General features: G+C 33.9%; 1 protein-coding gene across 12 annotated transcripts in view; it reads right to left on the reverse strand.

Moving 5' to 3' along the window:
• The window catches only part of LOC120425161 (tolloid-like protein 2), a 349,823-nt gene that overhangs the window by 289,977 nt on the left and 33,134 nt on the right, over nt 1-26,712 (reverse strand). For 3 of the 12 annotated variants that reach the window (XM_052709801.1, XM_039589592.2, XM_039589591.2), the window contains exon 1: nt 4,963-5,226. The exons of the other annotated variants lie outside the window; for them this stretch is intronic. The gene's annotated coding sequence lies outside the window, so the exon portion shown is untranslated. Of the gene's footprint in view, nt 1-4,962; nt 5,227-26,712 lie in introns of those variants that run through there. 12 annotated transcript variants of the gene reach the window in all.

Here is a 26,712-nt window from a genome sequence, read left to right on the forward strand (position 1 = left end):
CTTCGGCGTGACGATCACGACAGGCGCTTTGTGACAGCATTCAAATATCGTTGAGGTTGATGAACGTTGACTGATGGCAAGACTGTATATCATAGGTACTCGCGATCTTAGTTTGCATTAGTGTGAGTGCATCATTTCGTGCCACAAAAACCAAAACTAAAACTAACGAACAATAGGGGGATGGCGTCGCTATTTTTAGACCACGTTTTCCACTTTTTCTCATCTAAACCAACTACTTTATCGACTTCATTTTGCTGGGCGAGATAGGACGCGCGAAAAACTTAGGTAGAAAGCCATGGACTGATGGAACCTTTAAATCAAGGCTGTATATCATAGGTACTCGCGATCTTGCTTTGCAATAGTGTGAGTGCATGACTCCGTGCCACTAAAACCAAAACAATAACAACCGAACAATGGGCCGTGCCAGGAAAAACAAAACATAAACAATGTCAGTGTCAGTGGAGTGAAAGAGTCCGAGATAACGATTTTGACAACCGCACTACTACACACTCAATCGCGAGTACCTTAGGTAGAAAGCCATGTCGCTCAGTTTCAGTCACTGACCCCAATGAGAATTTTGGCTCGACTCTCGAGTCGATCTGGCTCGAAATCGAGCTTGAATCGAGTCGAGGCTCGAGCCAAAATTCTCAGTGGGACAATTCTTCTGGTTCAAGCCTAGGTTACAATCAACGATGCCAGATTATTTTATGGGAGATCTGTATTTTCTTAAAAATAAATCTGTATTTTATCTGTATCATGTCAAATTCAAAGCCATAGATGATTTTTTTTGACTTTTAACAACAGATTTAAGCATTTTGAACATATTAAAACATAATTCAATTACTAGATTGTTGAAATTTTTAAATCAAAGCATTTAAAAAAATCTGTATATAATGATTTTTATGATTTTTGGGATCGAAAAATCTGTATAATACAGATTTATCTGTATATCTGGCATGGCTGGTTACAATACACAGAAAGTATGGGATCAAAACTAACTCTTGACAATCGGAAATGAAGAAACTACTTATGTAAGAGTTAATGGCTTACATTTTCTAACCAAAAACTTGTTGGAGCTCATTAAATTTCTACTACCGAAATTACGCACGATTTGCCAATACTCGGAAAAGTTTATGTTGTGGTCACTCAACCAAATTAAATTCCTTTCCACACCTTCGAAAACACCGAAAACTTTTCAGTGCGCCTTTTGGATAGGAAACAAGACTAGTCCTGAACAGTTACAACTGAGTGCGGGTACGATGAAGGCGTGTCTCATCGTTTGGGTGTTTTTAGTTCCAAAATGGCTACCGTCTTTAGCCAGAAAATGCAGTGATTATACGGATTATCTAAGCGATAAAGAGAAAATGGTTAAATATGACAAATTTTTCGAGGGATTAGAGCAAAACAAGGCGTACAACTTTGAAGAAAGGGCGAACTTTCTTGAAAAGGTGTTTTGCGATCATTTGGTAAATGTTTCAAACAGCTATATAACAATACATTGGTTTAAGAATAAGGGATACTTTCAAGAGATAGCCGAAAATTCTTGCGAGGTGTTCACGTTTCAGAACAATAGTGAAGGCTATTTACAAGTGAATAATCCAGCTAGTTATCCTACTACAGTACAGTTTATACTTGGATTCTACATTGATAAAGATACTCAACAACGCGTTCTATATACGGGTTTAGTCGGTAGTCATTACACTGAATTTGTACCGGTTAAAACACCTCCGGATCTTGTTTTAAAAATGTTCACAAATTGTGACTCGAGAAGGCTGGATTCAACATTGTTCGAGAACTCAAAAAGTTTAAAATTGAGTGCAAAGTCTACATTAGGGATGTTTTTGTTGTGTGGAGCTTATTTGCTTTTATGGTTTTAGATATTACACAGAAAATATTCATGAAATAGGTATACTCGTTTAAGATTCGAATTAACTGTTAACCAATCGAATAAAAAAACCGCGATTTAATCCACTTAGAGGTGAGATAGAGTGTTAAAAAGTTGTTGAAAACTCGTGTTAAGTATATAGTTTACTGTAACTTTCAAAGATTTCTGTACCATCTGATGATAAATATATTGGAAAATATCCAAAATGGCTAAATAAATAATAATAATGTCAAGCTCATACATGCGTTTAACCTCTCCATTCTTTATCGGTTTGATGGCCGGGCCGGTTTGTTGTGTAAGTATTTGTGAAAATCCTAGGAATTTTAATTAGGCTTCATCCATAAAGTACGTCACGCTAAAATCAGCCAAAATTTACCCCCCCCCTCCCCCCTTTGTCACGCTTTTCCTATACTTATAACACGCAATGTCACACTTGCTCAGACCCCCCTCCCCCCCCTAGAGCGTGACATACTTTATGGATGACGCCTATCAATCTCAGGGTGCCCACTCAATGCTAATATTATGTAAAATATTTTCAAAACAAAAACTCTCCATAAAAAAGTATCAATCATCAATCATATTGTTTAATTAATAGAAACTGAACCTGAACATTAAATTCCCTGAAAAATACTTCAAATATGGAAGCCCCTATTATTTTGATTCTGAGAGAAAACGTAAACAATCAGTTCAAGCAAAACAATGTAAATGGGCCGAAGTGTAAACAAACAGTCTGTCCTGCTTACGTCAGTGGATGTGTACACTAGGAACGAGCAGGACAAACTCTTTGTTTACACTTCGGCCCATTTGCATTGTTTGGCTTGAGTTTAATAGATAACTTATTTTCAAAACTGCCAAATATAAAGTTTTCGAAATAGGTGAGATAACTCTCACCGGATTGATTTTATTTTTGGGTTGTGCAATTTTTTTTTCTTGCGTACATGTTTTTTGTGTACACGTTTTCTCATACAATATTACATGCTAACGAAGGTAATGTGCATGCTTTTGCATGCGATTTTACACAGATTTTTTTTACTGTGCAGTCTCCCTTTTTAGTCAATGTCTAGGTTTTTATTAGCTTTATATGTCAAATCAAACAGGGTTGCGGAATAGCAGCTTTTCAGGAGACTCCAAGTCCGACTCCAGCTTCTGACAAAAAGGTACTCCGTCGCCGGGTTCTTGAGAATAAGTGACTCTGATTCCAGCTCACCAAAAAGACTCGACCCCACCGACTCCAACAAAAATTCCATTCAAAGTTGTTGAAAATAAGCTAATTATGATGATGGCTATTGAAACTTCAACGACTCTGACTAAAAAAGACCCGACTTCATTGGCTCCGACTCCAACTCCACAGCATTGAAAATCATTTGGCCAAATAGTCGAAATAGTCGTTGACAGTGCGACGCTAACAAATCAAGAAAATCCACCGCGATCTACCGAAATCAGATCAACAACACAGCTCTGAAGTAATTTCGTTTAAAATTCAACCTCTTGAAGATCATTTTCTCGAAAGCAAATCCTTTACATTCTTATGTGAAAAAAAGGCTTGAGGCACAACATTAATTTCCTCACAAAATAAAAATAGTTGGATATTTTTGTTACCGTAGGTTCTTGATTTTTGTACAGTCCAGGCTCTATTATCCGAAGCCTCGAAGTTTTCAAATTCTAAATTTTCTCTTTCTTAACATCCTATTCGAACAAAGAATTAACACGACTCGACTTTTTGCCATCTTCACCTTACTGAAGAAAGGCTATAAAATCACTCGAAAAGTGCACTTTTTCTAGTCCCACCTTCACATGTACGTTCCGAATCAAGTGCTGAGCAAATGTCTGTGGGTGTGTTAACAATTAAACAATTAAAAAAAGTTGAAAAATAAGAGCTATTTGAAGCAATTAAGTGTTGCGAAAACGTTGGGTGACAATTGGGTACTAAAGCCCTATGTTAATTTTTATGTACAACGGTAAAAAGACACGATTAAAAACCATTTCTGATCACTTTTTTTTCATTTTAATGCAAAAAAAATGACAAGACAACATTTTTTCGATGGATCAACTATGGTCCCCTTGGAACGGTCCTTTGCGGTCGTTCAAAGGGTCATTGTTCTCAGAAAAATAAGCTTTATCGTTGTGAACAATAATATCACAAATTTGAGCTTAAATGTAGGACCCAACTAAGAAAAATTACTTTTTCAAAACCTTGGGTTTTCTATGCACATATTCATCCAGTAGCTCATCCCTGAAAACAAAAGAAAACCTCGTCCTACTTTCCAAATTGTAGAGCACCAGCAGATGTTCCAATCCCTACAACAACACCATTCAGGATTCCCATAAACACACTCACACACTGATACACTTGAAAGAATCTTCTTTGGAAAATGTAGGATAAACTCCCCGCAATTTCCTCCCTTTAAAATTTACGCCAGCAAAAAAAAAGGATCTGACAGCTCCACCACCACCACCAGAAAAAACAACAACAAATAACAATCCCAACAGCAACACCAACAAAACCAGCATCCTTTCACCAACACCATCAAAAGGTGGCAATTTCAAGAGACAGAGAGAAAACACGAATTTCCACGCTTGAGAGCAGAGGAGAGCGCCTGCAGGATTACAACCTGATTTTCCACACACGCACCAACACAAACTCACGAAGGAGCAGGACACACTTTGGACGAGTCCTGTCACCTCCTGTGGTTCTTTCGTTGTGTGAGGAGGGCGTCACCACACACGTATATATTTTGCATTTTTTGGGGCCGAGATTGCGAGCGAGCAAAAAGTTTTCTTTTACGGGAAAATATTTGGGAAAATTCGCGAAAATGGGAAAACTATTTTTGAGAGCGAGTGGCGATTCATTGCTGAAGAAAGTTTTCAAATTTTAAGAGATATTTTTGAACTCATGGCTTTCTCAGCGACTAGAGTTTGAATTATGTAAAGGAATCCCAAAATGCCACTCTGGCTTTCGTGGAAAACAAACATTTTTAAATGTCTAAATCGTCAATTTTCAGCACTCCTTTCTGTCTCAAAACCAGCAACCTTCACCGTCAAATCACTTTTCATCAATTAGGAAAAACACTACTCACAAAAAGGCAAAAATTGGTTGTGTTCACCGACTTCAAAACCGTTACACTATTTAATATTCCGTTATAAAAATCACTGTTTTTCCTCCAAAAATCAAAAAAACTTCTCCAAAAAAGCAGTCCCCTCATTCACTTCACTAGTATGTACAAAAAAATTGCCAGCCCCAACCGGAGCGAGTCGCCAAATCGTCTGGGGGCAGACACTGTCACAGTCCGAACACGGCACACCACCGATTGACGTTCCGACGTTGACGCGACCGCGGTCCTACCAAGTCTGGCTGCCGTTGTCTGGTTGGGGCGAATTCGGTGGCGCTCTTGCAGGAACAGACTCTACATAGTGGTAGAGGTTTCTCTCAATCTCTTGGGCTCTCTTTTGGGGTTGGTTCTCAGTGCTGGTTATATTATAAACACAATCACAGAGATGAGGAGTTGGTTGAAGTTTGGAGTAACGGAATCTGGCAGAGGTGGTTAAGGGACCACAGTTCGAGCCAAACATTTCAACCAAAAGGTAAATTTTTGGGATTATTCCACTATTCCATTCATTAGTACACTCCCTACATGCCCTCCAAGATTGATCAGGTTGATAGCAAACTATTTCCAATTGAAAAAAAAATAAAAACTCAAAATGGCACATAACACTCCAAACCTCAAAAAAAAAAATCAGTTGTGCTCGTTAGTTTTCGTAGTTGAAGAACTTTTTGTGTTAGACATGAACTATTCATGCATTCTTAGCACTAATTCACTTTAAAACAAAGTTTGGTTTACTTTTTACCAAGGATTTCTGCAAGAATAAACTTCATCGAAGTACAATCTTTAATACGGTCACATGGCTACTGTTTAGTACACTATTGAAGAATTTTTATGTTTCACATATCTTATCTACACTATTCAATCACAAATTAGCAAAATTTCCTCCTTATTTCTTAATAAACAAAAGGGCCCATAAACATCATTCAAAACAACAAACCGGTGACAGCGCTTTAGTGCCCTTTCAGTTCTCTTCGAAATTGCATTTAGAAAGGGCCCTATGTGAACAACAGTTGGAAAGTTAAAAGGGCCTAATAACGAGATTTTTTAAAATGTTGGGTTTTATTGCGAAAATCAACATAAATTAAGAAGCAATAAAGCAGAGTTGAGGATAATGTTGTGTTTTATCGTATCATCAGTAAAAATACCATCAGTCAAGCTCCTTTTTTTAAAAAATAGGAATTGAAACAAGTTGTCCACTTTTTGCAAGCGATTTTCTCGAATTGCGGTTTTTGGTTTTGTGCCCTAATGAAATGTTTGGCTCGACTTTATACTAAGTTTTGAAGAATCTTTGTGATCTTAGGTGATTTTGAAACCGCCTTAAGTTAAATGTATTCAAAAACTAACTTAATCCACCTTTGTGGTTGGTGCCTTCCTCACTCTTTTCCAACAATGGGTGATATGTGATATGATGGGTTTGGACACAAATTTCGTCTGATTTCGTTAAGTTCCGGAATACAAAAAACACACATATCACTCAAGGGCTCATAAGTGGCATCTTAAGTGGTCATAGCTCGAGACAGGGTTGTCAGATCGTCAATGTTTTAGACTCGTTAGAAAGGTCTTTCGATTACCTTACCAACGATGGGTCGGATGATGGATCCGGACATTGTTTACATACATTTAAGTGAGATCCGGCTACAAAAAAGTACATAATTATCACTTAAGTGATTATAACTCGAGACAGGGTTGCCAGATTATTAATGTTTTGGACTCGTTGGAAAGGTCTTTCAATTACCTAACTAACGATGTATGTAATGATGATGTTTGGTTAAGTTTACTGCCATTTATTCAACTTCCGAAAATATGCGAAAAAACACATTTTTATACATAACTTTTGAACTACTTATCGAAACTTCAAACAATTCAATAGCACCGTATGGGACCCTAAACCAAGTCGAATGCGACTGGTTTGGTCAAAATCGGTTCAGCCAGTGTTGAGAAAACTGCGTGACATTATTGGTCACATACACACACACATACACACAAACATACACACACACATACACACACACACACATACACACAGACATTTGTTCAGTTTTCGATTCTGAGTCGATATGTATACATCAAGGTGGGTTTTCGAGCTTTAAATAAAAAGTTCAATTTTAAAGCAGGATTATAGCCTTACCTCAGTGAGGAAGGCAAAACGCACAAAAGCGAAAAATGAAGATTTTGTTTATTGTACCTTTTTTTTAAAAAAAAGTTGAAATCAGAAATCGGTTAAAAAGGATCGATGAAAATTGACATTGATTTGGAAAAGTCCAATATAGTCAAAAAATATACAAGAGAAATTTGCCTAAAGTGAATTGTAAATAAAAATTTGCGGTGATTGTGTTTATTTTTGATACGATTTCTAAGACAATATTTCGAATATTTTTTTTTCAAAGCCTCAAATCTAAAATATTATTTAAAAAGTCTAAAATCACAAACTTTGGCTTTTTGGAAATATTGGACTTGGATTTGAAATTTTGAAAATATTTTCAATGGTTTCTTGAAAATTTAAAGCTAATTGGAAAACACTTTAAAATTTAGTTAATTTTCTCAATTTAAATTGATTGCAATACTATAACTCAGCGACAAGGTATTTGTCCTATTTTTAAAATAATAAAAAAAATGTGAAGAATACTTTTTAGCCACAGCCACAGGCCTGAAAAAAAATGAAAAAAATACCTTCGAAACACAAATAAAAATGATTTCGTTCTCTTATTTTTGAGTAACGGCCCCTAAACTACGCTAATGTGATTAAGAATTTTCAAATCCAAGGTGGCGGCCAAAATGGTGGTGATGAAATGGTTAAAAAAATGCATTATAATTATAAATTTGAATAGCAGTCAACTTTTCAAATTTGACTAACATGAAGTGGCAGAACATGAATTTGACGTTAAAAAGTAATATTATCCAAGATATTATCCGAAGTCCCATATAAGCCTTCGGATAAACGAAAGTTGGGATAATCGAAAGGAATATTTTCAGAAATGGACAAACTAAAAAAAAATGAATTTTGATCAACCATTTTTTTCGAAAATTCTTATTTTTCCCATGTTAAGTTCTTGTTCATGTTCTTATTTTGATGTTTTTCTTGTTTCATTTTAAGTATTTTAATTTGCATTTATCTTGTTTGGTTCATTTGTTTCTGATATTATTGGGCATTTCCTTCCGGAAAACGGAATCGACGTAACACCTTATAATGTGGCCCTCTTAAACCTTGCGGTTTCGTCAACGGATCCACAGGCGTGTATCGTTCTTTTTTTTTGCGACAAGACTCCGCCTCCCGGGTCTCCTAAGTGTGAAGGTATGGGCACGGGGAGAGGGCACCGAATACCTATATTTTACACTTAGATTTTTTTTCGTCCGCCTCGGGATTCGAACCGGCGACCTCTGGATTGTGAGTCCAGTGCGCGGTCCGATTGATCCACAAAGGCAGACAAAGGCATTTCCTTCCACCTCCATGTGTTTACAGAAACTTTATCATTTTTTGCTTGTTGTTTACATATTCTGCCTTAGAATGATACCAGTTTTAGAAACATCATTACAATCCTTTTTGAAGATCAAAAATTAGTTGATAAATGGATTTTTGGCGAACCTTTACTGAAGTTTGGTTATAGAGAGTTAATCCTCAAATGGCTATAACTTAAGAATGGTTCAGTTCAACGAAAAATGTAAAGAGTTTTCGGCTAATAAATTCGGGTTTCCCTTTAAAAATCATATTGGAGTGATAATTAAAGTTTATTTTCAATATTTTTGAAACATACTGTTACTTTGCAAATAAATTGTTTATACAGCAATTTCATATGAAAGTTAGACCTGAACATTTTAAAATTGCCCAAAATTGGTCAATAGGATCCTTTGTTTAATCAATCAGTCAGTGTTTTTTAGTTTTTTTTAATCAATTTGGCCAACCCAAGGGTGAATCCAAATATTAAAGTATTCGAAAGTACGGCTTTTTTCATATTTGACCCAAAATTGAAATTTTTCAAGACATGCCTGTAAATTTCGTATGGGCGTAGGCTGTCGTAAGAATAATTCTTAGTGTTTTGTCTTTTGTCTATTTTCTTTCATATGTTTAAAGGACCTATTTAAAAAAATATAGATTTTCTCATCATTTACTAAAAAAATATGTTTTAGAAAATTCAGGCTTGAAAGGGTTAAGCCAATTTAAGTTCTCTTAGACGTAAATGAAAGGTTATTTGTTGGACTTTTGAGGAAAAATAAATTGAGGACCGAAAAATTTAGTCTAACATTTCAAAAGTTATGTAGTTCACTACAGGGTTAAAAGATTGAGCTTTTTGAAAATTAAAAAAGCGCACGCGCAGACTAAAAATTGTGATTTTTTTTAAATTAAATTGATCAGAACTTAAAAATTAAAGCAAAAATCATTACATTTCATGAATCAAATGTTTCGTCCTATCGATACATGATGCAAAATGAGACAAATGAGATCCATTTACAGTTAAAATAACTAAAAACAACTGGAAATTTGAAAAAATCAAAAAATGACAAAAATAATCGTTGCCCTAAAAGAATGTCTAAAACTTTTTTTCCAATTTGAGGGCAAATTTGTGGAGGAAACCATGGCACACTGAGATTTAAGTTCCAGGAGGTCGCTTGTTCTGGCCTTTCTTTAAAGAATCCAAGAGACCGAATTTTTATTTTATTCTCTTTTTGGGGCGACAAAACGGTGTACTTTTCATTGCCAAAAAAGCAGTGCTGAATTGTTCTATTCAAAATCGTTTTGAGTGCTGAAAAGATTATCATTTCAGCACTTGAGTGTTTTCCGGAATTGCAAAAAATGTTCTATTCAACTCGTTGTAAAACTTGACCAACTCGGTAAACCTTTTTGGTTAAATGTATGACTCGTACTGAAAAGTCTTCTTGGTTGCATAAACATTTTTTTCTACAATTCTATAGATGTACAACAAGCACTAAGTTTTCCCTTTTAACGTCCCTGTCCATCGCCGCTGTGAGACACATCATCGCAGCATGGACAGGAAGGAAGGAATATCTAGGAGGAGGGTACCAGTTGGTTGGAGTACCCCATGATGTGTACACACAAAGCGAGCACCCTGAGAGGCAAAATATATCATTTAAGAAGTGTGTTGTGCCTCTCCAGCCAAAAAATGAACCCTCCAACACACTTTGCGGAAGGGATAAGGCAAACAAAACACACACACATACACTAACGTACACTTGTGTGTTTTCCCTGTACTAGGATCAAAGTACAATGCTGGGACGGTTCTCCTAGGTATTGGGAAGAGGACCAAGTTGGTTTGGGAAGGGACGTCTTTTTATATGGAAAATGACGGAATGGGTTTTCCTCAATGTTTTAGTATTAAAACATACGCAAACATGTGCAATTTTTTTATAAAGTACCATGCGTCTCCATTGAACGATTCTTAAAAAAAACAATAAAACTTTTATATTTCGCTTGTTTTGCAGGTTTATTTTCAGATTAAAATTGAATAAGAAATTGAATAGAAATAGTAAAACTCACTATCCACCAGAAAATGAGAATCTTTTCAACTCCTCTCCAAAAACTCTCTATCGACTCTCAGCTCAACTCAAATCAACACCACGTGCGTGCCAGTGGAATACAAATTTTATTGGATAATCTCTTGCCGTCAGTGATAATGGAGGCTCACTAGTGTTAGTTCAATTGTTTCATTGTGTTGATGTCTCCCCCAAAGCTGGTCCATCAAAAAGGTGTCCCACTCTCTTTCATTCTCAAAATCACGCTCAGTCTCACTTTAGCTCCCCACGGAGATATCCTTCAAATTTTGAGAGCACAGGTAAACAAAACCCACTTTCTCACGATTGTTCTCTCTTTTGATTTCTGTGACGATGTGTGTGTGTATTTTGGTCCTTCCGAAGTGACAGCCTCCTGTCATCATGGTGTTTGTTTGTATGAGTGTAACGGCATGTATCGGCAGTGAAATTTGGCACGATTATGCTGAAAAATAATTGATTTGTATGATAATTAAGGAAAATATTCTTGTTTTCAGCACATCAAGCTGAAACAAAGCGAAGTTGCATTTTCCAACATTTGTTTTTCTATACTAATATAAATTTTTTTAGCCGGCTGATCATACAAAATGGACATGTAAGTATTCCAAAATATGCATCATATAAAAAAAATCTGGTCTATTTGGTGTCTTCGGCAAAGTTGTAAGCAGGATTTCCAGGTTGCCAGATAAATCTGGAAATGCCAAACAAAATGAACTTTCCAATAATAATGTTTCTTAATTTTAGTTATGTTTCTTTAAAATTAGGCCATTTAAAACATTTACGCTTGACAAACTTTTTATGTTTTACAAACAAAACTAACACTTCTCCTCTTTCTCTCCTCCATAACTGGTGCATTTAAGCTTGGCAGATTTTTAACAGATTTTTTATCGGTACTTGGCCAGATTTTTTAAATTTCATGATTATGATTTTTTATAAAAAGTAGGTGAACGGGTAGAAAAATTCCTGATTTTTTTCTTAATTTTTCTTTTTTCATTATCATTGTTGAATTTCCATTTAAAAGAGTACTTTAACAGAGTTTTTAAGAGTACTTTAAAAGGCTTTTGATGCAAGTTTTATATACTTCAGAAAAAATGTTCGATGAAATCTAAAATGATGTTTCAAATATCAATTTCTGACGCAAAATTAAATATGCAATCGGATATAAACAACACAAAGTAAACCGTTTTTAAATTATAAGCATTATGAGCATTATAAGCATACATTAAGTATTTTTTTCGGAAAACATTTAGTTTTTTGCAATTTATCAGACATCATTTTTTTAAGGAATTAAGGAGATAGGAGATTTCTTGGCTAATTTTTTAAGCCTTTTATCATTTTGAAATAGTCAAAAACAGTTGCAATTTATCATCAAGGTGCGTTTGGGCTGATAATAGAAATGCGATTAGAATGGGTATCATTCCCCTATCCTAGAAACTATTGTTTCGATATTCTTTGTTAAAAATGAACCTTTCGTGAAATTTTCAGTTCTTTTCTATAAACTTAATTTTGAAATAAATAAATCTGCCTAACATTTCGAAACGTCCGAAATAAGAGTTTTTAGATATTTCTTAAGGCTCCTTATTGTTCTTAAAATTTAAAATAAGAAATAAGATAGAAAAAAGCAAAAAAAAAACAATAGACTCATTTAAAAAATGCAAATTCAACCAATAGTTCCTAGAAATCGCGAGTTGGAAAATGAGAGCTAATAACATGACACTAAGAAAAAATTACTTTTTCACAAAATTACAATTAAAAGAGGCTGGTAGGGGAAATATGCCCATTTTAATCACTCTAAGCCGTTCGACCAATTCTCATCACTTTTGCCGATTTCCGCTATTAAATCAACATTTTCAGATGTATTAACAATGGAGAGTTGCTTGCTCACTTTTGTTTGAGCTATTTATTACTTTGGAACAGTTAAAAACACTTTATGAAAGCTGTAATCCATGATCAAAGTGCTGATAGGCCGATAATAGAAATAGGCTGAGAAAGGGTATAGTTCCCCTACTTAGCAACTAGCAAGCAACGATAGACAAAGTGAAATAACGAAATTTGTAACCCAAACACGGAAAGGGGATCCATCGCCAAATCGCGATAAAGTTCGCTAAAACTAGCGAAAAATGTCGCTAATTTCTCAGCCTGCACAAAAATTACCTAGAATCGCTTATTTTTTTCGCTGGTTTGGAAGCCGATGAAATTCTACCAAACCAGTGAAAAAAAACACTGGTTTGGTGAAAAATGTCGCTGTTTGGGGGATCAGTTTTGCTAGAATCAGAAAATTTTCTCGCTGGTTTGGAAAAAGCGGCAGGGCACCAAAATCAACCAGGAGATTATTGTACTGGTTTTGGGAAACAATTCGCTGGTCCAGCGGATTTCTTCACTGGACCAGTGTTCTTTTACGCTGGATCAGCGTTTTCTATCGCTGACGTCCGGGTTTTTTTTCCGGCGGCAGCAGCTCGTACCAAAATCAACCAGGAGATTATTCTACTGGTTTCGGCGAAAAATCCGCTGGTTCAGCGAATTTTTCCACTGGATCAGTGTTTTTTTGCACTGGATCAGCGTTTTTTATCACCGACGTTTGTTTTTTTGTTTTGGCGGCAGAAGCCTATGCCAAAATAAACCAGAGGATTTGAGAACCAGAATTCATTGAAAAGAACCATCACCTGTTAAGTATGTATTTTAATGCTGAACACTTGATGCAGAACTTTTTCATGCTTTTTTGTTTTGAAAAAACCCCTAAAGCAATTCGATTGCCACAAATCGCTTCCAAACGTGAACAATAACAAACATTTATGACGGCTGTCGGAAGGATGTGTATCAAACCAGCGAAAACTTTCGCTGGAAAAGAAACCGTTTCTGAAATAACAATCCAGCGAAACCTTGTTGCTGTATTTGATTTCGCGCAGCCACCTTTTTCAGCGAAAAATTTCGCTGGTTTAGAGAAAAATTTCGCTGATATCAGCATAACCAACCCAGCAAAATTCGGTCGCTGGTTTGGCGATCGATCCCCTTTCCGTGAAGTTAAAGTCCATGCGGATAGTCCTTTCGAAAAGAAACGAGAAGAAAATACTATTTGGCGAGAGTAAAGACTTCTCGCGCTACAACAACAACAAATCGTGTTCATTCGTTCATTTAAACAGTTCATCCCATTGAGTGGCTTATATGAACAAATGGCAGCCACCATATCACCGAACCGTGGTGGCCGATACGAAAAAGGCGCAGTTCAATATGCCGAAGGTCTCGGGTTCAAGTCTCGGTATCGACACTTTTTTTTTTTTGAATGGTGAACTTTTTGGAAAATGGACCCACGAGTAAAGTACTCTCGGTAATTTCGGGTTTTATCCTCTCTAGGAAATTTTCTCAGCTCTTCAAAAATATTTTTTGCAGAGATGCTTTTCGAAATAAAATATTTTTATGATACAAAAAAATGGTGTCAAAGGGACTTTTATGTAAAATAAGACGGCCAATTTGTTTTCGTACTCAAAATTGGGAAAAAGTTCGAAAAAACGTATTTTTTACCGAAAAAATTACAGAAATCGTTTCAAAACTTCTGCCATTGTTTTTTGTATTTTTTATGTACACTTCAAATAACCCTTCTGGGTTATTACAGATCCAAAAAGAACGGGACATTTTCCATAAAATGGACTGTCCCAAAAAAATTTTAAAGTTGAATAACAAAAAAATGGCAGAATTTTTGAATTTTTTTTGGCTATACACCAGCCTATATTTGAGATTTTTTCATAATATTTTTTTTCAAGAATTCAAATTTTTGGTACTAGATTTTGCACAATCCTAAACTCTAACGCTAAATATGACTTAAATAGTCTCCTAAAATTTATCAAGAAAATTCTATTAACAAAATTGGGTCTTTTCGGTGTACCATTTTTTTTAACAGCCCTAATCATAACTTTCAACTACGTCGAAGACACCAAATCGATCAGAATATTCATTTTATATGACCAACCTACAAAATTGTAAGGAGTCTTGTATAAAAAAAAAAACAAATGATTCAAAATTGCTTATTTTGACATAGGAAATGTAGACAAAATTTCATCCAAATAAAAAAATACAAAGAAGAGTCGATTTTCGAAAACGTAGAAAATAACTCTAATTTAAAACAATAATTGATCTCCAAAATAATGAGACGTCATCTGTGGATGACACCTTGAATCTAAAAAAAAACTAATTTATCGTATTAGTTCCTAACACATAATAAGCGTCCATTCCCGGTACAAAGCCAAATCAAACACACAAAAACGAATTTCCCAGCGAATCACTAATCCCCTTATCAGTGCCGCAGTTGGCTGGCCCTTAGATTAAATGTGTCTAAATTTGTCCCACGATTCAAACATGACCTATATTTGGGGGGCGCCATATTCTGGAGCGCCTGAAACTTGTGCAAATTCAGCACCCCGATGCAGCATTCAACGCTTACATTTCGGGGTGTGCTAGGGTGGTCCTTTTATAAGTTTGATTGAGCTTTGTTATTTTATTTTTATTTAAAAATATATTTTTTTTCGATACTATCTTATGTTAAATTGGATCAAACCGATTTAATTAAAATCTATTTCCTTATAAAACAAAAATTCTTCCAAGAAATGCGCATTTTCGGTCGTCAAAAGTTTGCTTCCCCAGAATCTGCAAAAACTAGCAAGAAGAAACGGACTGTCACTGTTTGATTACCCCACGTGGCACAATTCCCCACATTTCCTGCAAAAACCGAGGGCGATTTCATTATCAGCCAACTTGCCGGGAAGAAATGGTTCGTGTGAAATCGGACTGATTAACACACGTACACCCGCACACAGTGATATACCAAGGCGAAAATGGTGTGCCTGATGTAAGTTCAAGTTTTCCACCCCGTTTTGTTCTGCCCAGATGGAGGGATTCTAGAGATCGGAAGAAATTCACTAATGTAAAGCACACACAGGCTCTCTGCACAGTGAAAATAGCAAACAAAAAATCATTAATTTTATGGCAGTGTTGCCAGATATCTCGATATTATACAAGTATCTGTCCAAATTTGTACAGAAAGATGATTTCTCACAGTGCTTCCCGGCGACTAGTTTTCCTGCTGAGCAAAGCACAAATTATGTTCTCTGTTTGTTTTTCACTTCTGTTACAACGAATTACCAGCACTTGGGACAACGAGTGGCAAGATTTGGCACACTGAATGGACGTTGACAGATGTGCTACGCGGTAGAAAAAGAAGCGATATCGAATAGAGCGGGATGAGAGCAACCATGCGGCTCCCTCAAAGGATGGGAACTTTGTGTGTGTGTGTTTGCTTGATTGATTGAGTTGGAATTGGAAATAACTAAAACGATACACATGTGGAATTGATCGTGAGTTATTTGATACAAAACCTCTTCGGGTGCGTGAAATATGCAACCTTTTAACGCTGCTGCAAATGGCACAATATTAATCATTTTTACGGATTAGATAAAAACAGGACAACGCAAAGGAATGCACAATTGATTACAGCTATCAAAGTAAATTGTTTGTTGGTATAAAAGGTGAGAATATCAATATTTATTTTGAAAGATTTTCAATCACAATGACCATTTTGAGAATTCCAAACAGGTTGTGCCAACAGCATTTTGCATTCAAAACATATTACAAAACTTCAGGAATGTATGGCTATTACAAATTGTATTTAAGCATTTTGTCTATCGGCACTGATTGAGGTCGAAAGAAGAGGAGACCGAATAAAAAACACTAAATTTCTGATCTCAAGCAAAGTAGGGGAAATATACCCATTTTAATCACTCTAAGCGGTTCAACCAATTCTCATCACTTTTGCAGTTTTCCGCTATTGAATCAAAATTTTGGATACCGTAAACCGGGGTGACTTTGATAGGATTTCAATTTGTTTTTGGAATATTTTCCAACAGGTAAGCTTTTTCTCAAGATTATTATTTTTAAAACATGTACTGGGGTAGGCCACACAAAGTCCATGCACTATTTTGGAAAAAAAGTTTTTTCAATAGTGTTTAGAAAAATAGTTACGTTAAAAATTCCTAGTTCAAATTCCGGGGTGACTTTGATAGTCATAGTTTTTCTTGTTAAAATCATATTTAAGATGTTCAAACTTTATTTGTACGTTAAATGTAGCATCACTAAAGTAGCTGATATAGTTTTTAAGAAAAAAAAACAAAGTTTATATTTAGTAAACAAGGTTTATAAGCTTTTAACAAAATACATATAAATTTTAGGTAAAATTGTTGAAAAGTCAGAATTTTGCTTGAAATTTGTTAAAACTAGTTTGTTTGTAAAATTATCGATTTATATTGCATTTTATACTGAATTCGAAGCACGAATCACAAGTTTTCACATTTTACATGAAATTTGTTCAACTGAAATTGCATATAAATTTCGAGATTTTTTAAAATTGTGTTCCAAAACCACATATTATTTATTATTTACAAACTTATTCAACTTATTCCTAGTGGAAAATTGTCCAAAGAATCCGAAAATGCATTCCGTTTTCCGATTAAAAATCATGTTCATTGAGAAAATCATGACACTTTGAGAAGTTCAAAATAATGAGTTTCACCAACATTTTCTTAACTATAGTTAACTAACTTTTTAAACTTTTCAAAATGTTATGAAAAGTTCTCCTTGAGGTACTTTGAACACTTCTCTACCACGGTCAGTATGATTCTATGCCATTTCGTACGTATTTTAATTGTACTCTTCATTTTGCGGAAAAATCTCAAACCTATCAAAGTCACCCCGGCTATCAAAGTCACCCCGTTTTACGGTACGTCAATAATGGAAAGTTGCTTGCTCGCCTTTAATTGAGCTGTTTGTTACTTTGGGACAGTCAAAAACACTTTATGAAAGCTGTAATTCATGATCAAAGTGCTGATAGGCCGATAATAGAAATAGGCTGAGAAAGGGTTTATTTCCCCTAATAAAAAATTTGCTGTGAATTCAGATCAAGTTTGGAATTTTTCAATCACCTAACCTCAAATATATAACAATTTTATTAAAAGTTAATAAACTTATTTAAACAAAAAATTCATTTCGATTTTTTCGAATGAAACATTCAAAGAAACCTTACGAATAGTCATAATCATTTCAATTTGCACACATTGACTGTCAAAGTCACCCCGGTTCTTATTATTACGAAATAGTTTGTAGATAGTTTACTCATACAGCAATTCCCCACGAAAACAGCATGATTCGAAAAAAAAGTTCTCCGATCGGGCTCAAAATTTTTCTGGGGGTTCCTTGGCCGAAATAATTAGACCCGTATTTTTTTTTTGTTTGGCCATTAGGGTGACCTACGCCGTGTTAGGGTGGTCCGAAAAATGGCAATTTTCGTCGATTTTCGCAAAAACCACTTTTTTCAAAAAATCATATCTCCGCGCCATTTCATCCGATTTTAGCTGTCTTAGGCGCAAAAAAAAGGTGATTAGTTTGGATATTTGAGAAAAATTGTAAGAAGTTCCAAAAATCTAGCTTAACATTTGAAAAGGTCGTATGAAAACTTAAAATGCTGTTTTGAAGGTCTCGGGACCAAAGAGCCTATGTCTAAAAATATGTTCATCAGATTCCGCAGAAAATTTTACATAACATATCAAAAAATGGTGAAGTTATGTTTTCAATACTCTGAGTTACGATTTTTTGAAAATAAAAACTGGGTTTTTCGACGAGATTTTCAATTCCAGCGATGACCTATACATGTTAGGGTACCAAAAGTTGCGTATTTCAATTAAAAAAAATTTGGTACCCTAACATGTATAGGTCATCGCTGAAATTTTGAAGTTATCGCAGTTTTAGTGAAAAAAGTCGATTTTTTCCCGTTTTCGTAATTTTCCCATTTTTGCGCGTGGCGCGTCGAAAAACCCAGTTTTTATTTTCAAAAAATCGTATCTCAGAGTATTGAAAACATAACTTCACCATTTTTTGATATGTCATGTAAAACTTTCCGAGGAATCTGATAAAAATATTTTCAGTAATAGGCTGTTTGGTCCCGAGACCTTCAAAACAGCATTTTAAGTTTTCATACGACCTTTTCAAATGTTAAGCTAGATTTTTGGAACTTCTTACTATCTTTCACAAATAGCCAAACTAAACACCTTTCTTTTGCGCCTAAGACAGCTAAAATCGGATGAAATGGCGCGGAGATATGATTTTTTGAAAAAAGTGGTTTTTGCGAAAAATTACGAAAATTGCCATTTTTCGGACCACCCTAACACGGCGTAGGTCACCCTAATGGCCAAACAAAAAATACGGGTCTAATTATTTCGGCCAAGGAACCCCCAGAAAAAAATTGAGCCCGATCGGAGAACTTTTTTTCGAATCATGCTGTTTTCGTGGGGAATTGCTGAATATTTTCCCAAAATATGGTGGAGTTTTATGAACTCTACCTTAAATGCCAATCGTCTAAAAATTTACCCAAAATTGACTCAAATAAAACTAAAATGATGCTCAAACACAAAGATATGGTAAAAACAAGTCTTCCAACCGTTTTTCTTGTCCGAGGGAATCGTATTGACATGCTACAAAGTTTGAAGTAGAGATTTTCAAACATTTGATAACTTTTCGAGCAATTCCAACAAAAATAGAATTAAGTTTCATTGGGAAGAACCTGAGCAATGGTAAAATCCATAAAAAAAACACGTTGACAAACAAAAATAGTGAATCGTATAAAAAAAAATAAAGCTTTCAAGTACTCCAAGTACTGCTGTCCCTATTCAGGCTGTAGTCCCGATTCGCCTTAGTTTACGGTAGTAATTGTTCATAATAAGAAGCATAATCTGAGCCTTAAGCTATATAACTAAACAGAACACCGTTATAAGTGTTAATCTGGAAGGAGTTAAATTTAAAGATGTGATTGGTAACATTACATAAATTATTGTAGAAAAAAAGGACTACTCAAAAAATTTGTATTTTTGATGTTTAAAATCATTCCACATTACAATTTTTATAACAATCATGATATGTTTTAAACTTCGATAAACTTTAGTTCAAAATTTGCTTAAAATTTATTAGAAATAGAGTTTTTCATAAACAAATGTGTTACCACCAAAACCAAATATGTAACATGAATTAAAAAACTAACTTAATCCACCTATGTGGTTGATACCTTCTTCACACAATCAGTGATAAGATGGGTTTGAACACAAATTTCATCAATTTTTTTCATAGATATCAGGATAGTGGTCATAACTCGAAGCAGGGTTGCCTGATTTTCAATGTTTTCGTCTCGTTTGGAAGGTCTTTCGATTACCTAACCAACGATGAGTCGGAAGATGGATCCGGACATCGTTTACATACATTTAAGTGAGATCCGGCCATGGTGATGGTCATAACTTGAGACAGGTTTGCCAGATTGTCAATATTTTGGACGCGTTTGAAAGGCCTTCGATTACCCATCAAACGTTATATAACATGATTATATTTGGTGCGATTTCCTGCCATTCATTCAACTTCCGAAAATATGCGAAAACCCATTTTTATACAAAACTTTTGAACTACTTATTGAAACATCAAATAATTCAACAGCAGAGCAGTTCTCTAGGATTTCGGTCATTCGATTTTTTTTGTATTTTTTAATCCGACTGAAACTTTTTTGGTGGCTTTGGTATGCCCAAAGAAGCCATTTTGCATCATTAGTTTGTCCATATAATTTTCCATACAAATTTGGCAGCTGTCCATACAAAAATGATGTTTGAAAATTCAAAAATCTGTATCTTTTGAAGGAATTTTTTGATCGATTTGGTGTCTTTGGCAAAGTTGTAGGAATGGATACGGACTACACTGGAAAAAAATGATACACGGTAAAAAAAATTTGGTGATTTTTTTATTTAACTTTTTATCACATAAACTTGATTTGCAAAAAAACACTATTTTTATTTTTTTTTATTTTTTGATATGTTTTAGAGGACATAAAATGCCAACTTTTCAGAAATTTTCAGGTTGTGCAAAAAATCTTTGAGCGAGTTATGAATTTTTTAATCAATACTGATTTTTTCAAAAAATCGAAATATTGGTCGCAAAATTTTTTCAACATCATTTTTCGATGTAAAATCAAATTTGCAATCGAAAAGTACTTCAGTAAAATTTTGATAAAGTGCACCGTTTTCAAGATAAATCCATATTTAGGTGACTTTTTTGAAAATAGTCGCAGTTTTTCATTTTTTTTAAATTAGTGCACATGTTTGCACACTTTTGGAAAAAATATTTTTGAAAAGCTGAGAAAATTCTCTATATTTTGCTTCTTTGGACTTTGTTGATACGATCTTTAGTTGCTGAGATATTGCAATGCAAAGGTTTAAAAACAGGAAAATTGATGTTTTCTAAGTCTCACCCAAACAGCCCACCATGTTTAAATGTCGATATGTCAGCAACTAATAGTCCGATTTTCAATGTTAATATATGAAACATTTGTGAAATTTTCCGATCTTTTCAAAAACAATATTTTCAAAATCTTTAAACCAAGACTAACATTTTAAAAGGGCGTAATATTGAATGTTTGGCCCTTTTGAAATGTTAGTCTTGATTTGAAAATTTTGAAAATATTGTTTTCGAATAGATCGGAAAATTTCACAAATGTTTCATATATTAACATTGAAAATCGGACCATTAGTTGCTGAGATATCGACATTAGAAAATGGTGGGTTGTTTGGGTGAGACTTAGAAAACATCAATTTTCCTGTTTTTAAACCTTTGCATTGCAATATCTCAGCAACTAAAGATCGTATCAACAAAGTCCGAAGAAGCAAAATATAGAGAATTTTCTCAGCTTTTCAAAAATATTTTTTCCAAAAGTGTGCAAACATGTGCACTAATTTAAAAAAAATGAAAAACTGCGACTATTTTCTAAAAAGTCACCTAAATATGGATTTATCTTGAAAACGGTGCACTTTATCAAAATTTTACTAAAGTACTTTTTGATTGCAAATTTGATTTTACATCAAAAAATGAAGTTGAAAATTTTTTGCGACCAATATTTCGATTTTTTTAAAAAATCAGTATTGATTAAAAAATTCATAACTCGCTCAAAGATTTTTTGCACAACCTGAAAATTTCTGAAAAGTTGGCATTTTATGTCCTCTAAAACATATCAAAAAATAAAAAAAAATAAAAATAGTGTTTTTTTGCAAATCAAGTTTTAGTGATAAAAAGTTAAATAAAAAAATCACCAATTTTGACGAAGAACTTCGTCTTAGGGCTCTATACAGGGTAGCAATCCAAAATTTCGCGGAGCGAAATGTAACGAAAAGAAATTAAACGCGACTGCAAGATTTGCAACAATAATATCTCAACTCCTGTTCAACACACGTAAAAGTGGTACCCACCAAACGAAAGGGGAGATTTCAAGCTTTCTTACTATACCTAATTAATGTCCATGAAATTTAGTTGAAGCACTTAAAAACTGAGTTTAAATTAATAAAACTGCTTCCACACAGCAAGCAAGCACGCACACAACACACACACGCGCACACTCTCTCTCTCTTGACTCCGCCCCAAAGCCTTGCCTGCGTTTGACCTTGACACAATTTGGCGATTTATTCCTTTTGTGCTGCTGCTTCGCCAAACGCCAAAACGATTTGATATAAAAGGAAGTGCCGATCCAAAATCAAGTCAAATCAATTTTGGACGCCGACCTGGAAGGAGCTCCTGCTGCTGCTGATGCTGGACCGAGGAGGAAACCAGCCACGAGAAATCCACGATCGGACGACGTTGCCATGGAGATTTTGCGGTACGGAACCAAGGAAGGACGCGCGGGGTGACGGATTTCACAGCTCGGCGAGCTGCCTTCACCCCGCTCCCCCAAACCGGTGACGGATTTCACAGCTTGAGGTAGCTGCTCTCACCCGGCAAATTCTTCCACACGAATTAGTTTGAACCTGTCCTTCCCATCCGGGTTGAGGAAGGGCCGGATTTCGTGCATCGTGTTGCCTTGGAGACTGCGGGACGGAACCAAGGAAGGACGCGAGGGGTGACGGAATCCACAGCTACACAGAAAGCTGCTCTCTCTTTGACAAATTTGACATTTCGGCAGTAGTGGCCACCACTTGGAGTGGCCGGAGTCCCCGGGGATGTTCCGATAAGGGGATATTTGCGGAACCATAAGAGTTGGGGCAATATGGGTATCAAACTTTAGGGATTTTGATAATGGACATGAAATTTGACATTTTGGCAGTAATGGCCACCACCTGGAGTGGCCGGAGGCCCCGGGGATGTTCCGATAAGGGGACATTTGCGAAACCATAAGAGTTGGGGCAATATGGGTATCAAACTTTAGGGATTTTGATAATGGACATGAAATTTGACATTTTGGCAGTAATGGCCACCACCTGGAGTGGCCGGAGGCCCCGGGGATGTTCCGATAAGGGGACATTTGCGGAACTGAAAGAGTTGGGGCAATATGGGTATCAAACTTTAGGGTTTTTGATACTGGTCATGAAATTTGACATTTTGTCAGCAGTGGCCACCACCTGGAGTGGCCGGAGGCCCCGGGGCTGTTCCGATCGGGGGACATTTGCGGAACCATAAAAAGTTGGGGCAATATGGGTATCAAACTTTAGGGATTTTGATAATGGACATGAAATTTGACATTTTGGCAGTAATGGCCACCACCTGGAGTGGCCGGAGGCCCCGGGGATGTTCCGATAAGGGGACATTTGCGGAACTGAAAGAGTTGGGGCAATATGGGTATCAAACTTTAGGGTTTTTGAAACTGGTCCTGAAATTTGGCATTTTGTCAGCAGTGGCCACCACCTGGAGTGGCAAGAGGCCCCGGGGGTGTTCCGATAGGGGGACATTTGCGGAACCATAAAAGTTGGGGCAATATAGGTATCAAACTTTAGGGATTTTGATACTGGACATGAAATTTGACATTTTGGCAGTAATGGCCACCACCTGGAGTGGCCGGAGGCCCCGGGGATGTTCCGATAAGGGGACATTTGCGGAACCATAAGAGTTGGGGCAATATGGGTATCAAATTTTAGGGATTTTGATAATGGACATGAAATTTGACATTTTGGCAGCAGTGGCCACCACCTGGAGTGGCCGGAGGCCCCGGGGATGTTCCGATAAGGGGACATTTGCGAAACTGAAAGAGTTGGGGGAATATGGGTATCAAACTTTAGGGTTTTTGATACTGGACATGAAATTTGACATTTTGGCAGTAGTGGCCACTACCTGGAGTAGCCGGAGGCCCCGGGGGTGTTCCGATAGGGGGACATTTGCGGAACCATAAGAGTTGGGGCAATATGGGTATCAAACTCTAGGGATTTTGATACTGGACATGAAATTTGACATTTTGGCAGTAGTGGCCACTACCTGGAGTAGCCGGAGGCCCCGGGGGTGTTCCTATAGGGGGACATTTGCGGAACCATAAGAGTTGGGGCAATATGGGTATCAAACTCTAGGGATTTTGATACTGGACATGAAATTTGACATTTTGGCAGTAGTGGCCACTACCTGGAGTGGCCGGAGGCCCCGGGGATTTCCGATAAGTGGACATTTGCGGAACCATAAGCAGGGTTGTTACGGGAAAGTCGAAATAAAATCCGCGCCAAATCCGCGCCGACCGAAACCTCAATCCGCGCGAAATCCGCGCCATATAAAAAAAATCGCGACCACATTCAAGAAGTGTTATTTCCAAAGAAAAAAACTAATACAGAAAGTATTTGATAAAAAAATGCAACTCGTTTTATGTTTGAAGGAATGAAAGCAAAAAATCCTTTTAAAAAATACCTCAAGAGACGTCAAGAAAAGTGTCACAAAAAAAATCTTTTTGCAAATCAGAGGGATACTACAATAATTTTGACCAATATAAACAAAATAGAAAATTATAAACCAATATAAACAAAATTTAAAAATCTAATAAATGAAATTTAACTTCAAAAATATAAGCTCATAAAACCAAAATCTAAAATTTTAATATGATTAAATTTAAGATTTCGAAATTCTCAAAAATTCAAAATCTATAAATTTTAATACAGATTGTATTCTAAATTCCTCACTAAAATTTCATTCCGAAACAAATTGCATTTCCAATATTTTAAATATTTTCTTCTAAGAATTTAAGAATTTAAGAATTTAAGAATTTAAGGATTTAAGAATTTAAGAATTTAAGAATTTAAGAATTTAAGAATTTAAGAATTTAAGAATTTAAGAATTTAAGAATTTAAGAATTTAAGAATTTAAGAATTTAAGAATTTAAGAATTTAAGAATTTAAGAATTTAATAATTTAAGAATTTAAGAATTTAAGAATTTAAGAATTTAAGAATTTAAGAATTTAAGAATTTAAGAATTTAAGAATTTAAGAATTTAAGAATTTAAGAATTTAAGAATTTAAGAATTTAAGAATTTAAGAATTTAAGAATTTAAGAATTTAAGAATTTAAGAATTTAAGAATTTAAGAATTTAAGAATTTAAGAATTTAAGAATTTAAGAATTTAAGAATTTAAGAATTTAAGAATTTAAGAATTTAAGAATTTAAGAATTTAAGAATTTAAGAATTTAAGAATTTAAGAATTTAAGAATTTAAGAATTTAAGAATTTAAGAATTTAAGAATTTAAGAATTTAAGAATTTAAGAATTTAAGAATTTAAGAATTTAAGAATTTAAGAATTTAAGAATTTAAGAATTTAAGAATTTAAGAATTTAAGAATTTAAGAATTTAAGAATTTAAGAATTTAAGAATTTAAGAATTTAAGAATTTAAGAATTTAAGAATTTAAGAATTTAAGAATTTAAGAATTTAAGAATTTAAGAATTTAAGAATTTAAGAATTTAAGAATTTAAGAATTTAAGAATTTAAGAATTTAAGAATTTAAGAATTTAAGAATTTAAGAATTTAAGAATTTAAGAATTTAAGAATTTAAGAATTTAAGAATTTAAGAATTTAAGAATTTAAGAATTTAAGAATTTAAGAATTTAAGAATTTAAGAATTTAAGAATTTAAGAATTTAAGAATTTAAGAATTTAAGAATTTAAGAATTTAAGAATTTAAGAATTTAAGAATTTAAGAATTTAAGAATTTAAGAATTTAAGAATTTAAGAATTTAAGAATTTAAGAATTTAAGAATTTAAGAATTTAAGAATTTAAGAATTTAAGAATTTAAGAATTTAAGAATTTAAGAATTTAAGAATTTAAGAATTTAAGAATTTAAGAATTTAAGAATTTAAGAATTTAAGAATTTAAGAATTTAAGAATTTAAGAATTTAAGAATTTAAGAATTTAAGAATTTAAGAATTTAAGAATTTAAGAATTTAAGAATTTAAGAATTTAAGAATTTAAGAATTTAAGAATTTAAGAATTTAAGAATTTAAGAATTTAAGAATTTCAGAATTTCAGAATTTAAGAATTTAAGAATTTAAGAATTTAAGAATTTAAGAATTTAAGAATTTAAGAATTTAAGAATTTAAGAATTTAAGAATTTAAGAATTTAAGAATTTAAGAATTTAAGAATTTAAGAATTTAAGAATTTAAGAATTTAAGAATTTAAGAATTTAAGAATTTAAGAATTTAAGAATTTAAGAATTTAAGAATTTAAGAATTTAAGAATTTAAGAATTTAAGAATTTAAGAATTTAAGAATTTAAGAATTTAAGAATTTAAGAATTTAAGAATTTAAGAATTTAAGAATTTAAGAATTTAAGAATTTAAGAATTTAAGAATTTAAGAATTTAAGAATTTAAGAATTTAAGAATTTAAGAATTTAAGAATTTAAGAATTTAAGAATTTAAGAATTTAAGAATTTAAGAATTTAAGAATTTAAGAATTTAAGAATTTAAGAATTTAAGAATTTAAGAATTTAAGAATTTAAGAATTTAAGAATTTAAGAATTTAAGAATTTAAGAATTTAAGAATTTAAGAATTTAAGAATTTAAGAATTTAAGAATTTAAGAATTTAAGAATTTAAGAATTTAAGAATTTAAGAATTTAAGAATTTAAGAATTTAAGAATTTAAGAATTTAAGAATTTAAGAATTTAAGAATTTAAGAATTTAAGAATTTAAGAATTTAAGAATTTAAGAATTTAAGAATTTAAGAATTTAAGAATTTAAGAATTTAAGAATTTAAGAATTTAAGAATTTAAGAATTTAAGAATTTAAGAATTTAAGAATTTAAGAATTTAAGAATTTAAGAATTTAAGAATTTAAGAATTTAAGAATTTAAGAATTTAAGAATTTAAGAATTTAAGAATTTAAGAATTTAAGAATTTAAGAATTTAAGAATTTAAGAATTTAAG

Source organism: Culex pipiens, chromosome 1, assembly GCF_016801865.2.
Source record: "Culex pipiens pallens isolate TS chromosome 1, TS_CPP_V2, whole genome shotgun sequence".
Taxonomy (NCBI): domain Eukaryota; kingdom Metazoa; phylum Arthropoda; class Insecta; order Diptera; family Culicidae; genus Culex; species Culex pipiens.